This window comes from Rattus norvegicus, chromosome 4 (assembly GCF_036323735.1).
Source record: "Rattus norvegicus strain BN/NHsdMcwi chromosome 4, GRCr8, whole genome shotgun sequence".
In the NCBI taxonomy this organism is placed as follows: Eukaryota; Metazoa; Chordata; class Mammalia; order Rodentia; family Muridae; genus Rattus; species Rattus norvegicus.
The window spans coordinates 153857358-153875736 of NC_086022.1; the positions used below are offsets into that span (position 1 = coordinate 153857358).

The 18379-nt window shown below is 46.2% G+C and overlaps 1 protein-coding gene across 30 annotated transcripts in view; it reads right to left on the reverse strand.

The window, feature by feature from the left end:
• Positions 1–18379, reverse strand: part of Cacna1c (calcium voltage-gated channel subunit alpha1 C) — a 620764-nt gene that overhangs the window by 426189 nt on the left and 176196 nt on the right. The window lies entirely within an intron of this gene.

Here is an 18379-nt window from a genome sequence, read left to right on the forward strand (position 1 = left end):
AGTACTTGTGCTTTCCGACGTCACTCCTAAGTAAGAGAGTCCTGCACAAAACCCCACCACCACGGCCTTCACCAGGATGAGCTTCCCTTCAGCAACCCTCACCAAACCTTTAACCCAGACGCCCAGCCATGCACCCTCACTTGGCTAACTGTCACCAACCCTTCCCTTGGTCACTGTCGCCCCACCCCTTGCGTGGACAGATTATTACCCAACCTCTCACCTGTGTGCCCTGTCATCCCATCCCCCACTTGGATGTCACCTCACTCCTACCAGCTTCCTCTCTCTCCTGGATTGATGCCCATCTATTAGCGGGAAGTGCCCCTGCCACTCACAGTTCATTACTTCCTGGTGAGTCTTCTCCCTGTCCACTCTGCCTTCACCTGCCCTGCCCTACCCTGCCTGTGAAATTCTTTCTCTTCCTGCCGCGTCCTCCCTCCAGACAGGGTTCGCTAGTGCAAGTCTATTCTGATTTTCTCCCCTCCCGTCAGGCTGTGCAAGACAATTATCTTTAGTCCTTTCTTTGTGTCGCATCCCTTCTCTGTGGCCCTGGGAAGTGTGCTTCCCTATCCTGTCACTATCCCAATTTATTGCCAGAAAACATCTGCTGTCTTTACATGGTTGGAGGATTTTTTTTTTTAATGAAGTAAAATAAAATAAAAAGGGAAGGTTTGAGGTCTCCTCTTGGAGTCTTAAGCCAACTCCCTGCCTTCGCTGCAGATAAGCCTTTACCCTTCAGGTGAACTGGTGGAATATCTGGAGATTCATTTTTAATACTTGTATTATGAGCTCCTAAAAAGAAGAAAAAGTAAACAAGATTGTTTGTTGTCATCAACACTAACATTAATTTTTACAGCTAAGAGAATTAATTCTTGATTCACTGCAACCATATGGTACTTATCAGACAAGCACATTACTACTTAATTAGAGGACCGAGAGCTCCCGGTGACAAGAACCTGGAAATGCTCCTCCGAGCTAACATTCCACGAGGCAGGACCTCTGGCTCACAGCTGGAAGAGCTGAGATCCCTGCAGCCCTAGGCTTGGGTGGAGACAAGTATCACTTTGGCTCTTCTACGAGCTTTAGTGAGGAGGTAGGCAGCACATTTACTCCTCAGAGCTGAAGTCCAGGGGGCTGGAGAGACGGCTCAGAGGTTAAGAGCACCGACTGCTCTTCCCCAGGTCCTGAGTTCAACTCCCAGCAACCACATGGTGGCTCACAACCATCTGTAATGGGATCCGATGCCCTCTTCTGGTGTGTCTGAAGATAGCGACAATGTATAATATATAATATATTATATATTATACATAATATATATAATATATACATATATAATAAAGAAATAAATCTTTCAGAGCTGAAGTACAGCCCACATCTCTTCAGACCTGCACTATTACGTACAGTGAGTGCCTCATGTGCTACCAGTTACGGTGATGCTATGCACCAGCAAATGCCACCAGCATGTGCATGGTCCCGCACACGAGCTCTTCTCTTGCATGCAACCAAAAGCATGACGACCGCCTGCAGGTTGGGCTTGCTTACCTGAGGGCCTTTGTCTTCCCAATCCCCCTACACTCTGACTTTTCCCCAGGTCCATCAAATCCACACAGAACTTCCTCTCAGAGATCTCGCTCCTATGTGGTCTAAGGTACTCACACACCTAGATATGCCCCGTTCATAACACTGTTCCTTAAAGTGCGCAGGGAAATTTCAAGTTGTCTTACTTAGTGAGGATGTTGCTTCTCCTTCTCTTCATCTTAAACATCCATCTTCTCTTACATTGCTCCTCATGGCATCTCTAGCACAATGAGCATTCGAAAGACTTCCACAGGGAAGGGGAGGGGAGGGAGGAGAGAGGGGGAGAGAAGGCCAAGGAATTTAAGTGCTATCCCTATGGTCACCTCAGACAGTGACAGAGGAGGACCCATTGTAGGATTTTTCCACTAGAGGATCTACACACTTCCTTCCTTGGGCAGCCCCCACTCGCCCAGGCCAGACACACGAGAGAGCATATGCTTGCTCAAGCACTGGCAGTGGTGTGTTATCAGCTGTGCCTAGCCCATTTGACATCTGGCCGGAATGTCAACTCATGGGAACAGAGGTCCCAGGCTATGTCTCTCTGGGGTCAGTGTTCTTGTTTTCAAAGTTCTGTTCCATCAGACCCACCTCTGACTTTGGCCAGACAGGGGCAAACTTATGACCTTATCAGGTCATCTTACTCCCAGCCAGCCTTTGGAGAAGAAGCCAACTAGCTCCCCAGACCCAGGCCAACTCACTCACTTGAGAAAAGCTGTGTGATGTAAACTTGCCCCTAAGGCCAAGGGTAGCTCCCCCTGCCAGATAGGACTATCCAAGATCCAGAGAATACCCAGCCTTTCTCCCTGTCCCTGAGCTGGAGTTGGAGTCACTCTGACTAGAAAGAGCCCACCAAACACTCCCTGGAAGCCCCTTCAGGCCTGTCAAGCTCTTCAGAACCAGAGGGGCCTAGCAACAGTACAAGCTATGCTAGAATACCCATCTGCATCCAGGTCATCTGCTCTGGCCCGGACCCTGGACTGTGCATCAAGTCCCTCATCCTCCTTCCCACTGGATAAGGAAGGAGAGAACGCCAAAAGCAGGCAGAGTGGAACTCTGTCTGACTCCATTGCTATCCACAGCTAGTAGGCTTCTCAGACACACTTGGCACCCCTGGGGAGTAGGAGCCAGAAGTCTTCTAGCTCAACCCCCTAGCTCGCCAACCAGAACATGATGTCTTTAAGTGGTGACTCATGTTTGCAGTGAGAACTGACTAATTATTTTGATCTTCTTGAAGTCACTTGCCTCATTAGTGGATACTCTCCATCCTGGGCCAAGACCCAGCACTGAGGCAAGCTTGGCTTACTTAAGGGAACACAGGGCGGGGCAGCCAGGCCTGTCCTCTCTATAAGTTGTGCTTCAGTTCCAAGCTCTCTTTCTAAGGCGGGTGTTTCCCCTAAGGGGTTTGTCCCCATGTGAAGAAGATGCTCCTTTCCAAAGGCCCTTTTTCTGAAGCCACGTTTAAAAGGGTGAGACTGAGCAAAAATTCCAGCTGCAAAAATTCCAGCTCCAAAAATGCAGAAGATGCCTGAGATGATTCAGCCTTGCACAGACAAAAGTCATGACAGAATCGTAGATCTAATGGCCAATCACAACCGGACCTGGGCTTTCATTTCCTGAGCATCTACTCTATCCAAACATCATGCTTGAGACAAACAGACAAGAAAGCAAACCCCGAAGCTGCAAAAGCCTGGGTAGGAGACTTCCTGCACCCTCCCTCCTGCCTGCATTCTTCCGGGGCTCTCTCCCTGGTCCCAGGAACCCCCACACGGGCATCATGAGCAAGCGACTGCTCCATACCCCTTCCCCAGTATACAGGACAGTTGTCAACAGGTAAAGCCGGACGCGGTGCCTGAATCCATAAGGGCTCTGTGACGACAGAGACTTCAGACAAAGGCAGGGGAACAAGAGAGCAACTTGGAAGAGACCTCAGAGGACAAGGAGACAGTGGTCCAAGCAGAGGTCTGATGCCTCCAGAACCAGCAGGCTAGCAAATGTGTGGTGTGGTCAAACTCCAACGTCCTGTGCCCCAGGCACATTCTCCCACCTCTTGGTATTTTCACAGAATCTAAGAAAATGGTCAGCATGTCTATAAGCTCAGCATACTGTGTAGGAAGGCCTATCTAACCTGCCCAGCTGCCTTAACAGGACCACAGTACTTACGTCACACTGGATGTATATTGGAGATACGATTTAGAGCCATGTCAGAGCTCGGTCAGCTCTGAAAAAGACAGCATTTGTGGAAATAGAAACACAAAAAGGAAATTCACAGGACACCACCCTAGCCAGGCCTTGCCCTTCACGGAGGAAAACTTAGCTTACACGTGTGTTAACAGCAGCTCAAAGGGATCATGTTGCTTGCCCCACAGCCCCCACGGAAGTCATATGCTGCTTGCTTCTAAGGCAGCATCCTAACTCTTTAAGCACCCAAAACTTGAACTCCCCCCAAGGTAGAGCAGAGTATCAAGACAGCTGCAGACCCTCTAGGCACCCTTAGATTGTCAGAGTGGTACCCCACTCTGCCACAACAAGACCTAAGCTCTCTGCTCTCCGGGAAGCCTGCACACCACCTGGGGACTGCTTCCTGATGGGGCAAATCTACTTTTCTCTTGATTCAGAGCCAAGAATTTCCCATTGGTCTAGAGGCAATACACTGATACGCCTTCTTACTGCCAGGAGTCCTGCCTGAGGTTCTCCAGGGACCAGAGGGGAACGCATCCCCCCCTCTCCAACCCCAACCCCATTGTATCAAGAACCACCACTGTGCGTTCCAAGTTCTGACGGGGCCCGCATCCTCTGGTGGGACTGAAGGGGGCCGATAACGCTAGTCATGGCACAGACACCAACAGTGTCACTGGAGATGTGAGGCAAAAGCCGGGTGAATTCAAAGACTGCCAAATAGTTCATTTCTATGCGTTGCCTTTTGCCTACTTCCTTAACTTAGTCACAATCTACTAGGACACCAACAACTTCTTCTCTCTTTTGATAATGGCATCGGTTAAAGCTTAGGCTGAAAGGTCTGTGTATGGGAGCTCTGCAGAAGACAGCCTTGCAAGAACTCCGAGCTCCAGCAAAGCCAAGTGATTCAAGCCGTAAGAGATATTAGTCATCAGTTTACAGAGGAGAAACATGTGCTCTGCTTTATTTACGAATCCCCAACCATCTTTTCATCTCTTCTAACTTATCCTTCAGACAGCTACTAAGCAAAGACTCCGAGACTCAATTCTGATTGTTCTATGAGTCACCGCTTGACCACAGCACTCAGGATGGTTGGCATAACACACAGGATGACCTGACATCTACCTTCCTGTAAGCTGTGTGTCCTTCCAGTCCCCATTAACATACACACGCTCCCCTTCAACCACAAAACTGCTGGCAGTGTCCGAACCATTCCTATGGGAGCTTTGTTTCCAATGCCATGAGGTAGCTCACACTTGACCTACTACTCAGTTAAATATGTATTATTTCTATATTACAAATACCTATTTATTTACAGCAAATTAATTTTAATTATTTACAATAAATAAAATCTGAAGAGAGCACTGAGGAGGTTTTTAGGTTTCAAAGCTTTTGTTTTTGTTTTCATTTTTTTTCTCAAGAACAGGTAGCAGGTATGTTATATGCAAAGACTGAAACTACAAAGAAACCTATAAAATCGGCAGACGGAGCTGAGAAATAAGAGGTGTAACGTAGAACAGAGAGAAAGGGAATTCCGATCCTGCGTGGAACCAGCACCCGCACTGCCGGCTGACTCCTGAGCTACAGAGAAATCTCCAAGTGCTCTCCAAGCAACAAAGCAAAGATTACCGCAGTCAGGGCCAGAAAGATGGCTCTGCTGGTAAAGCCCTTCGCCACCAAGTCTGGCATCCTGAGCTTGGTAAAGGGAGAGAACCGACTCTCACAGGCTGTACTCTAACCTCCCTTCCTGTGTGTTGGCATTTGTGTGAACTCAGCATGAACACACACACACACACACACACACACACACACACACACACAGAGGCTAGAGACAGACAGACAGACAGACAGACAGACAGACAGACAGACAGACAGACAGACATAGATAATTGTTTTTAAAGGTTTGCGTCCTCTGCCTATTATGGAATACATAAATTTGGGATTTTTCAGTTCAATGACATTAGACATCTGCTAAAATAAAAAATTAACACTTTTCGGAGGAATAAAACAGCTTTCATAAGCAACTATGCATCATTGGCAGTGTCCATAATATAATCCCAGATCATGAGACATGTAAAAAGGTGACACACACTTAAGAGGCTGGGCAATGTGGGCGGAGCAGAGCGGACTCGTCACCCACACCTTTGCCGAGGAGGCCGCTCCTGGATCCTTGTTTTCCAAGTGGCTACTTCTTTTCCTTGTCCATCGCATCTCAGCACCAGCTCTCCCAGGAAAGCCTGTCACTCCACCTCACTGTGGCTGATCACTCAGAAACTTCCCGGTTAAATATCTGTGGCCTCCCCGAGTCCCTTCAGTTTTCTTAAGGGCAGGGCACAGGTCACTTTTATTCATAACATCGATATGTAGCACAGGGCTAATGGGAAATGTGGGTCGAAGGAAAAAAGGAATGATAACTGGTAATGGTAGTTGGGCTTTGAGGATCCCTGACTTGGTTAGCGCCTGTGCACTGTTCTCACAATTTCGTGTGTCCACACTGTGACAAGGATGATGTAGACTTTTAAGAGCAGAGATCTGCTCACAGCCTACCTATTCTTAAAATCAGAAACCTACTGACCTCATCTATACACTGCTGATCTCTTCTGCACCCAAGATGAATCGGACACCTTCATTACAAGTTCCTTATGCCCACTGACCCTCCCATAGACCAGTTAGTGTAGATAACCTTTACTACTCACCCTCTTAGGCACAGTGCTCTTAGCATTCCACAGTACTATGTCACTTAATTTTCCTAACAACCCTGAGGAAGACATTCTTATTACTGTCATTTTACATATGGCAAAACTGAGGCCAAGGCTGGAGTACTTGCCTAGCATGTACAAGGTCCTGGGTTTAATCTTCAATACTGTCCCAACACACACACACACACACAGAGAGAGAGAGAGAGAGAGAGAGAGAGAGAGAGAGAGAGAGAGAGAGAGTCGGGTGGTGGAGGGAGGAAGGGGAGAGGGAGAGGGAGACTCAGGAAGGGGAAGAGGGATGGGGGAAGGAGGGCTGCTGGTATGATTATTCTCAAGATTTGTAACTGGTATGTATAATCCTTTGCCCATAATACCAGGCTGAGAACGATAGGTAGGTAGGTGGGTGGGTGGATGGATGGATGGATAGATAGATAGATAGATAGATAGATAGATAGATAGATAGATAGATATGGAGAACAGGAAGAGAAATAAAATCACAGCTGAACTTTAACTTCCTTTTTAATGTAAGTATGTCACTTCTAATCCAAAGAGGCACTTTACATGGGAACAATGTACCAAGTTGTCATTAAAAGAAGCCATGTGAAGATTTGGTCCACCACCTAAAGATAAGTGGAGTGCTGGCTGTCTGCTCAGTGTCACTTTCTGTCACCTACACAGTACAAGTGAACACCCAAAGACTGGCTATATCAAAGTGCAGACACCCCCTGCTCTTCAATGGAACACGGAAAGGAAGTGGGCAGACTTCCAAAACACAATTAGGTGTGCCACAGAGGCTCACCACTCAGCAGTCCAAAACATTCTGGCCTCACAGAGTGTCGATGCGACCCATTTCCTAGAGATCCATTATCTGGGAAATGACTGGAGGGTCTGAAGATGGCTTAGTGGTACAGAGCACAGAAGTTTGATTCCCAACACCCACCAGGGGGCTCCTCACAACGGTCTGTAACTCCAGATTGCAGATCTGACATTCTCTTCTGGCCTGCGCAGGCACCAGGAATGCGCATGACACAGAAACATAGATGCAGACAAAACATCCATGCACATCTAATAATGAAGTAATAACAAGACATTTTAGAAATCACTGGAATGGGGTTGGGGATTTAGCTCAGTGGTAGAGCGCTTGCCTAGGAAGCGCAAGGCCCTGGGTTCGGTCCCCAGCTCCGAGAAAAAAAAAAAGAAATCACTGGAATACTTATGGTATTGGTGAGTAAGTGACACTTCCTGTCCCAGTTAGGGTTGGTTGGCTGGTCGGTTGAGAAATGGTCTAATGACACAGACTGCTCTTTAACTCTCTCCCTCCCCCTCCCCTCCCCTTCCCCCTCCGGTATCCAAGGATAACCTTGAACCTGTAACCCTCCAGCTCTCACCCCGAGTACTGGCACTGCAGGTATACGCCATCGTTGCAGACTTACGGGGTGCTGGAGATGGACTCTTGAGCCTAGCCCTCCACAAATTGAGAAGCCTCCCAAACCCTGGCCCTGCTTTACCAGAAGTTCTTTTTTTCACTAGCTAAGTATCCTCTGACTAGAGACCGACTTATTCAGTTTTCTTGCTCTGAACACTTATTCTGGTCTGCAATTTTTCTTCCCCCATCCTTCCTGACTCTAAGAGTCAATGACAAACTTAAATTTCACTTGTCAAGATAAAAGACAGAGGGCCTGAAAGTCCTCCTGTGTGTAACTCCCCCATCAGCAACAAAAAGGACAACTTTCATCAGACCTCTGCCTCGGTGTAAAGAGGACACTGTGTCCTGGCACAGTTAAGTACGTAACTCTAGGTGCACATACATACACACACAAGCACACACATGTAGACACACGTGCACACACATACACATACATGTACACACATACAGAAATATGTATCCACACGCACGCGCACTCGCGTGCACACGCACACACGTGTACACACACACACACACACACACACACACACACACACACACACACACACACACACCAGAGTCTGTCCAGATGGTATCCAGAAGGTAACACTCACCAAACATGTAGTTGGAAAAAGATGATAAAAGGGTCAGTTCTTTGCTAAAGTCAGGTGCTGCCACCCTGTTCTCAACACTTAATTTCAACTGGCAAGGTCACAGTATCAATTTAGTGATACCCCCAACATCCCAGAGCAAAGAAATTATAAACATTGGCCTCAAACTCAAAGTCTCTTTCCTCTTAATGGCTTCTATCAGTGAACCGCCCTCCCCTGTTAACACCTGACGGGCTTTGGGTGCTTCAGAGCAGAAAGTCTAGGGCAGCCGTTCTCAACATTCCTGATGCTGCCACCCTCTAATACGGTTCCCTCCAACCGTAAAATTAGTTCACGGCTACTTCATAACTTTAATTTTGCTACCGTTATGAATCATAATATAAATATCTGATATGCAGGATATCTGATGTGTGACACCCAAAGCGGTCTCGACCCACAGGTTGAGAACCTCCGTCTAGACAAAGCAAAGCTGGGACAACACTGTTTGAGAGCAAACTGGAGAAGCTTCCTTAGCGGACACCTGAAGAACGCTGTCTTGTTAAAACAGTTTCTTGTCATAAAGCATGTTCCATTTTTTTCAGTGTTGGATTAAGAGGCTAAGGCTTGGGTGTGGTTTATTTGCGCCGGCAGGAAGCACAGGTGACCGAACAACTCGCTAGGAATCGGAGGCTCCAGAGAGTCAACCCTTGTTCATCTCTCCCAGTTCCATAAATCATAGAAACCTATTAAAAATGCTATCATGTACATAATTAGCAATGTTCCTCTTCCTATTAGAACTAAAATGATTTCCTCAAGCCATTGCTTACCTGCTGAAATGATAAAGGCATAGTCTTACAATATGGTGTCCAAATCAGAAAATTTTACGGGAGTATTGGGAGACACGCCTCTATGCTTCCCGTCCCTTCCCACTTTCGACAGTTATGGCTTCCCCACTACTGATGAGCGCGTACAGTGTGTGTGCACCTTACACGTGCTATCATCTTAGGAGATGGCCGTTAACTCTCTACCTCTGACGATGAGGGTGATAAATGGTAACTTGGTCAGGATAACACAACTGTACGCTAGGGCTTAAGGCATAACCCTGGCTTTGTCGGACTCTGAGTCTCTAAATGTAAACATCCCTTGGTTCTTGCTCAGTATCTTCTGGACATCCATCTGATAACATAGATAAGTGGGGATTTTAAGTTCCTTAAAGCCAAGGTCATGGTACAGATGAAAGACAAAGATGGCTTAAAAGACTGTCATGTGGAGAAATGAGAGAGAGAGAGAGAGAGAGAGAGAGAGAGAGAGAGAGATTAGAACAGTGATGATTCCTGAGTAGTCTATAATTAGTTCTATTATTTAAATTTGGAGTGGACCCCAGAGACCATCCCAGTTCACCTCTTTCTTCTTCTTGGCACTTCATGATGTGGCCCCAGTACTCACTGGGAGAGTACTCACAGGACAGTCACTCACTGTAGAGACCAGGCTAGCCCAAAGATCTACCCGTCTCTGTCTTTCAGCTCTGGGAATATAGGTATTCAGCACCGCACCAGGCTGCCACTTTCATTTTACAAACAGGGGCTATCCAGCCAATCTAAAGGAAGGGATAGTTAGCCTTAAGTGTCAAAGCCAGGCCTCTGGGTTTTCAAAATTTGTCTGCCTATTAAAAAACTGTCGAAAGAAAGTAGCCAGGATTACTGTCATCATGGTGGTCACAAAACCCTAACCAAAGAAAAATTACTCAGAAGACCACTGAACCTCTCTGGTGGAAGCCAGGTCTTTAAATCATGCAGAGCTGTGTCCCAGCGATGGAATAAAAACTAAGCCACTTGACAGAACCCAGCATGGCACCAGATGGTTTGTTTTTCCAATTACTTGGGCAAACACAGAGAAAAGATGCTGTTCTTGATATCTACCACATAGGGTAGATGTCACTTCACTTTGGTCTACCCTTGGGCGAAGGTGGCGCCAGTTATATTTGAGATCAGCCACAAATAGCCCATGCTTTCAATGGGGTCATGACCCTGACAAGCCATCATCATCACTAGGGTATTCTTGGGTCACGGGAAATACAGACAGCCACCAGAGTCCTCAACAACTAACCTAACTCCAAGCAATGGGGAGCAAAGCCAGCCCTGGTTGTGGTAAACACTCTCCTGGCACCTGGACCAGATTTGAAAATATTTCTGGACCCTATTTCTCTGTGAACCTTCGCCACTAACTAGACGCCATTTTCTTTGCTGCCTGGGAAACAGAAAGGCTTTATCTGATGTGATGTCTCCCATCAGGGGATGATGAAGAGGAAACATGACCATTTCTGTCAACAATGGTGTCAGTGCAACATGACAATAAAGGAGCAGTGGATGTGGACTCCAAACAGACAGGCAGACAGACAGACAGACAAAATACACACACACACACACACACACAGAGGCACATAGACACACAGACACACAAACTGCACACACATACATAGGCACACAGATACACACACACACACACACAGGCACATAGGCACAAACACATGCACACACACTGTGCACACACACAGACACACAGATACACACCCACACAGAGGCACATAGACACAAACACGTGCACACACTGTGCACACACATACACAGGAACACAGATGGACACATACTGTGCACACACATACACAGGAACACAGATACACACACACATACACACACGCCAAATTCATACACACTCACACACGGTCACACAAGTATGCACACACACACACATTCACACCACACACACACACACACACCACACACACACAGAGGCACATATACACACACATAGGTACATAGACACACACGCACACACGCACACACACACTGTGCACACATATACACAGGCACACAGATGCACACATACACAGGCACACACACACAGGCACATAGACACACACACACACACACACACACGCACACATGCACACAAGCCATCTACTTTTTGTACTTACCATGACACCTTTGATTCCTTTCTCATAAAAGAGCTCTTTCACTGACCAGCCACACAGGCTTGCCATTTGGCTTATGAGAAATTTTACTGTGAGTTTAAAACATTATAAATATTCGAGCCATCCTATTTTTAAATAGGAGAGACATATCCATAAGTCTTCCATGTGCAAGGGTTTAGGGATGGCAGGAACCATTCTACTTCAGGGAGATCTTCAAGAAGGTGCTGGTTTTGTCTTGGCTTCTCATGAAGCACAGAGACAATGGGCTTTCATCTCAGCCAAGGTCCTGTTCACCACACACTCTGCAATGCTAAGAATAAAGGCACGTGTCTCATGACAGCTGCCCTCTGGGAAGCACCCTCAAAGGGCAGGCAGAATACCCAGAGTCCTCTGTGTGTCCTCTCTAACTTTCCTATAAGAAAGAAGGTCTCCTTCAAACTTGTGTTGTCCACTAATGGAGCGTAAGTACTGCCCCCTGCTTTTTACCCTGTCTCCAGGACTCCGTGCAGAGAGAACAGCTCTTGTTTTTATTCCCAGGGGCATTCACTGTGCATTAGGAAGGGGGTCTCCAGAGATAAGCCCTCCCCCTTTGACTGTTTTGTTTGGATTTTATTTTGTAGATAAGAAGAAGAAATGGAACATTTCCCTCTATAATGGCCTGCTTCCACCCTTTTTGCAGAAAGCAAACTGGGCAGGGCCCATTTCCCCACAGAGACAAAAAAATCATAATCTTCATCTAGGTTGGACCAAAGGGTGAACCATAACTACGCATGCTGGCTGGGACTCCATGGACAGAGCACAGAGACCTAACGTAGAAAGTGTGGGTGCATCTCATATAAACATGACCAACTGGTGTGGTGGCACATACCTTTGCAAGCACCCAGGAGGAAGAGGCAGGCAGACCTATGAGTTTAAAGCCAGCCTGGTCAACATAGCAAGTTTGAGGCTACCTAGGGCTATGTGTGAGACCCTGTCTCAAAAAACAAAGAACAGAGAACATGACCGCCCAATTCCTGTTCAGCTGTTTGTTGGATGTTGTTCTTTAAAAGTAAGGTCTTTTCCTAAGAACCCTGGGAGAAGGGATGGTGAGATTTACAACCAAAATTAAACTCAACCTCGAATACTCACAGCAAACCTACAAAATAGACATTTGCATCCTGATTTCACAGACCAGAAAACTGTAGCTTGCTCGTAAGTACACTGAAGTCAGTGACCTCACAATCTGGCTGGCGACCCAATTAGAACATACCAAACAATCGGGGAAAAGCTGAGTGCCCAACCCCTCTGCAGAGGAGCAAACAGCCTTGGAGGTTGGGCGTAGTAATTGAGGACTTCTTCATTTAATAATCAACAACACAAAACATAAGTTCCAATTTCCTGCTCTCAGCTACACAGGAGGTAAATGGCTCGTAAAGACCTATGGTTTCCAACTCAGTCTCTTGCTCTTAGTGCTCAGAAGCAGAGCCGCCGGACACCAGAGAGAGCCCTTTGTTTTCTGAACAGCACAAGGCAGGCAATGTCCCAGAAAAGTGCAAGTGACTTTTACAAAGAAAAAAGTAGGCTATAATCTCCATCATTTTTCTTGGTTTGAGGCTCCAATTCCCTGTGCGTTCATTTGCCCCGCTGGAGCATTTATCTTTGCTGCCAGGCGGCCTCAGAGCAGGATCTGGACGGCACAGAGAGGTGTAGGAATACTGGCACCCCAGGCCAGCCCTGAGCAAGAAGATGAGGCAGGCCAATGAAACTGAAGCTCCTAGAGAGCGCTGTGCACCCCCTGATCTGTAGCACCCCTGGTCTCTGTACACCATCTCTGACATCTATCTGTAACCCAGCAGGGTCGAATGAGTAGCCTACAGCGTTCCACAACTACTCATTCCCAAAGGCCCTTTTCACCGACCATCATATCAACAATGCAATTTACAAGATGTTGTCAGCCAAATAAACCACGGAAGATGATGACCTGCCCTGTCCTATTTACCGAAGACAAACGGCTACAGAGTAGAGGGTCCTACAGGCAGAGCTATGCTGGAGGTGCCACACCAAGTAAATGGGGAGACACGTTTTCATCTGGAAGCGACGGAACTTGACGTTGCAAGTAACTTGACGTTACCTTTCTTTGTAGCCTTACCTGGCATAAAAGAGTAATTTCCACTTAGGTAGCTTGAAATATTAACAAGTTCTCTAGCCACCATCCTGCCCTTTATGAGACGCTGGGGTGTGGGAACTCCAGATTGGAAATTATTGTAATGATGCATAGTACGTTTCCTCCTGGAGGCATTTGCACTTTCTTAAAATTCAAAATATCCTTCAAGATTCCAAGTATTAAACTTCAATAATTATATCCCAGAAAGCTAAAGTGTAAAGTACGTGGGGGATACGAAAGGCTTTGGCGATGCCTCCTTGAAACCCATTCTGCCTAATGTCAGAGCCACCGGAAGGACAAGGATGCAGAGGGTGGACGGCTGGCCCATACAAAAACAATCCTGAGCCCTGTATCATGCCCGTTCATCTGAGGGGTGTTTTCTACATGTTAAACATCACAGTTAGCAAATAAACCATGTCGTGTGCTTCCTGGAAGGTTAGGAATAGGGTGTGCTATCCCAGCGGTCATCCTACCACTGTGGAAGCTCACCTGATACACACTGTATTAGAGCCGCAACCAGCAGAAACTGGAGAATAAGTGCGAGACAGACAGACCTGACCAGAGAACGTACAACCACCATTCAGTTAAATTGACAGTGGTCCTCAGCCTTCTAAATGTCTATGTTTATACCCACAGACCAAAGCCACTCTCACTCAGCCTTAATCAGAGAACTCTCTCTCTCTCTCTGCAGAGAGCTCCAGTGTGCTGCCAAGTTACACGGCTGCTCAGGTATGGAGAGTATGTGATAGTTGCGCGCTCAGTCCTAAATTAAACATTATACCGCCACCTCTCAAGCTTGGGGAGTATCTCAAAAGAAGGGTCAGAAAGAATGTAAAAGTCAAGGGAGGGGAGAGGGGCTGGGAGCCGCCATCTCCTGGGCACGACACAGCCATTGCAATCCCGAACCCCCAGCAACTGCAGTCACCTGACAATGGCCAGACAGGGATGGAGTGTTTGTGGGGTCCTGCCCCTCCCTGCTGAACTCTTGGCTATGGATAGATTCTGGGAAATTGGGAGTCAAGGTCACCTGTTGTAAACCCACTGAGGAGCCCACCAGATTCCAAACAATAATCATAGCCCTGATTTAATCTCAACAAGCCACAAAACAAAACAAAATATGTGGATGTCAGGAAAGGATTTGTAGGGAGAAGAGGTGTTGTTTGACAAAAGTATTGATAATCATGTGTCTTACACACATATGACTATGTCAAAGAACAAATTTAATAAAATGGAAAAAATCCTTATATTGGAATTACTAAAATCTTAAAGATAAATAATCAGATAAAATAATCTGTTTTAAATCAGATTAGAGTGACTTGCTGCTCTGCTGCTAAACTGAAAAAAAATCATTGAATCTTACACATAAAGCAAGGAAATTTCATTGCCTGTGCATTATATATTCAATATACTAATTAAATGAAGCATTGTGAAATTTATTATAATATACATAAGTACATGGTAAAATAAAGATACCCATTCTTAAATCAGTAAGTTTCTTCAATTTAGGATCCTACCAAATTGGTCTAGGACAAAAGGAATGAAAAAGAGGAAGGGAACTGGGGAGAGAGCTCGGCAGAGAGGAGCCTTGTTGCACAAACAAGCACACCTGGGCTCGTATCCACCTGGGCTCGTATCCACCTGGGCTCGTATTCTCGGCACCCACAGCTAAGGTAGGCGTGGCCCCACCTGTGACCCCAGACTGGGGAATGGGGACAATGCAGAGGCAAGAAGACCGCTGAGGCCAAACCCCGTGGGAGAGAGACCTCACCGCCTGATCAGGTGGGCACTCCTGAGGCTGCAGAGCAGAGGAGACCACCAACACTGCCCCACCCCTGCCCACATCCCTGGCCCAAGAGGCAACTGTATAAGGCCTCTGGGTTCCCGTAGGGGAGGGGCCGGGAGCGGCAGGACCCCTGCGCCTGAGACACCACCGGAACCTGAAGAAAACAGACCGGATAAACAGTTCTCTGCACCCAAATCCCGTGGGAGGGAGAGCTAAACCTTCAGAGAGGCAGACACGCCTGGGAAACCAGAAGAGACTGCTCTCTGTGCACATCCAGACGCCAGAGGAAAACACCAAACGTCATCTGGAACCCTGGTGCACGGAGGGTCCCGGAAAGAGCGGCGAAGATCTTCCCGGTTGCTGCCACCGCGGAGAGGACTTAGGCAGTACCCCACGAGCAAACTTGAGCCTCGGAACCTCAGGTAGGACCAACTTTTCCCCTGCAAGAAACCTGCCTGGTGAACTCAAGACACAGGCCCACAGGAACAGCTGAAGACCTGTAGAGAGGAAAAACTACACGCCCGAAAGCAGAACACTCTGTCCCCATAACTGGCTGAAAGAAAACAGGAAAACAGGTCTACAGCACTCCTGACACACAGGCTTATAGGACAGTCTAGCCACGGTCAGAAATAGCAGAACAAAGTAACACTAGAGATAATCTGATGGCAAGAGGCAAGCGCAGGAACCCAAGCAAAAGAAACCAAGACTACATGGCATTATCGGAGCCCAATTCTCCCACCAAAGCAAACATGGAATATCCAAACACACCAGAAAAGCAAGATCTAGTTTCAAAATCATATTTGATCATGATGCTGGAGGACTTCAAGAAAGACATAAAGAACTCCCTTAGAGAACAAGTAGAAGCCTACAGAGAGGAATCGCAAAAATCCCTGAAAGAATTCCAGGAAAACACAATCAAACAGTTGAAGGAATTAAAAATGGAAATAGAAGCAATCAAGAACGAACACATGGAAACAACCCTGGACATAGAAAATCAAAAGAAAAGACAAGGAGCTGTAGATACAAGCTTCACCAACAGAATACAAGAGATGGAAGAGAGAATCTCGGGAGCAGAAGATTCCATAGAAATCATTGACTCAACTGTCAAAGATAATGTAAAGCGGAAAAAGCTACTGGTCCAAAACATACAGGAAATCCAGGACTCAATGAGAAGATCAAACCTAAGGATAATAGGTATAGAAGAGAGTGAAGACTCCCAGCTCAAAGGACCAGTAAATATCTTCAACAAAATCATAGAAGAAAACTTCCCTAACCTAAAAAAAGAGATACCCATAGGCATACAAGAAGCCTACAGAACTCCAAATAGATTGGACCAGAAAAGAAACACCTCCCGTCACATAATTGTCAAAACACCAAACGCACAAAATAAAGAAAGAATATTAAAAGCAGTAAGGGAAAAAGGTCAAGTAACATATAAAGGCAGACCTATCAGAATCACACCAGACTTTTCGCCAGAAACTAGGAAGGCCAGAAGATCCTGGACAGATGTCATACAGACCCTAAGAGAACACAAATGCCAGCCCAGGTTACTGTATCCTGCAAAACTCTCAATTAACATAGATGGAGAAACCAAGATATTCCATGACAAAACCAAATTTACACAATATCTTTCTACAAATCCAGCACTACAAAGGATAATAAAGGGTAAAGCCCAACATAAGGAGGCAAGCTATACCCTAGAAGAAGCAAGAAACTAATCGTCTTGGCAACAAAACAAAGAGAATGAAAGCACACAAACATAACCTCACATCCAAATATGAATATAACAGGAAGCAATAATCACTATTCCTTAATATCTCTCAACATCAATGGCCTCAACTCCCCAATAAAAAGACATAGATTAACAAACTGGATACGCAATGAGGACCCTGCATTCTGCTGCCTACAGGAAACACACCTCAGAGACAAAGACAGGCACTACCTCAGAGTGAAAGGCTGGAAAACAACTTTCCAAGCAAATGGTCAGAAGAAGCAAGCTGGAGTAGCCATTCTAATATCAAATAAAATCAATTTTCAATTAAAAGTCATCAAAAAAGATAAGGAAGGACACTTCATATTCATCAAAGGAAAAATCCACCAAGATGAACTCTCAATCCTCATCTTCGATTGGTTTATATACAAGTGTGCAATTTCTAGGCTTGAAAGTAAAATGATGCTATCTGGTGCTGGATAGAGGAGCCTTATTTTTTATTATGGCAACTTGCTATTTTTGTAACATGGTGATTTGGTTGAACACAATAAAGTACAGTAGTAACTGATCTCCCCCTCTTCCTGGATGAGTGAGGAGATGATTAAATGTTGATGTCAGCATCCTTGAAAAAAAAAAAAAAAAAAGAAGACCGCTGAGGTTTGCTAACTGACAGCCTGGCTGAAGAGAACAGAAAAAGTTAAGCTCCTGGTTCAACGAGAGACCCTGGTTCAGGAGGATAAAATGAGGGGGGCACAGCATCCCCCTACATCCCCTGCAGACATATATGTGTACGTACATTCATACATACATATACCACGCACAGTTAAAAAGGAAAACAGCAGGAAATACTGAGAAAGGAAGTTGCTACAATGTACATTGATATATAGTAAAGGGGGAAAAGATGTGTGGCATGATCTATGTAAAATAATCCCAGAGGACAGAGCCGTTTATCACCCGTAACCTGTCAGTTTCTTCCAGCTGTCTGGTATGAGACATACTTAAAGTCAAATAGGTCTGAAAGGCTCCTTTCAAGAAGGAAGAGGAGGAAAGAGGGACCAGAAGAAAACAAAAAGAGCTGGAGTTCTCCTCCACAGTGGTTATTACTGTCTTTTCGTTGTCAGCCTGACCAGACAGGATCACCAAACAAATTTGGGTGTGTCTCAGAGAATGTCTCCAGCAAAGTTTAACTGAGGTGGGAAAACCAACCCAAATGTATGCTGTGCCTTCCATGGACTGAGGTGCTGGACACTGGGTTTCTCCTTCTGGTCCCTGACGGCAGATACAGTATAAATGGAGCAAGTTCCACACTCCCTGCCATGTCCCCCCT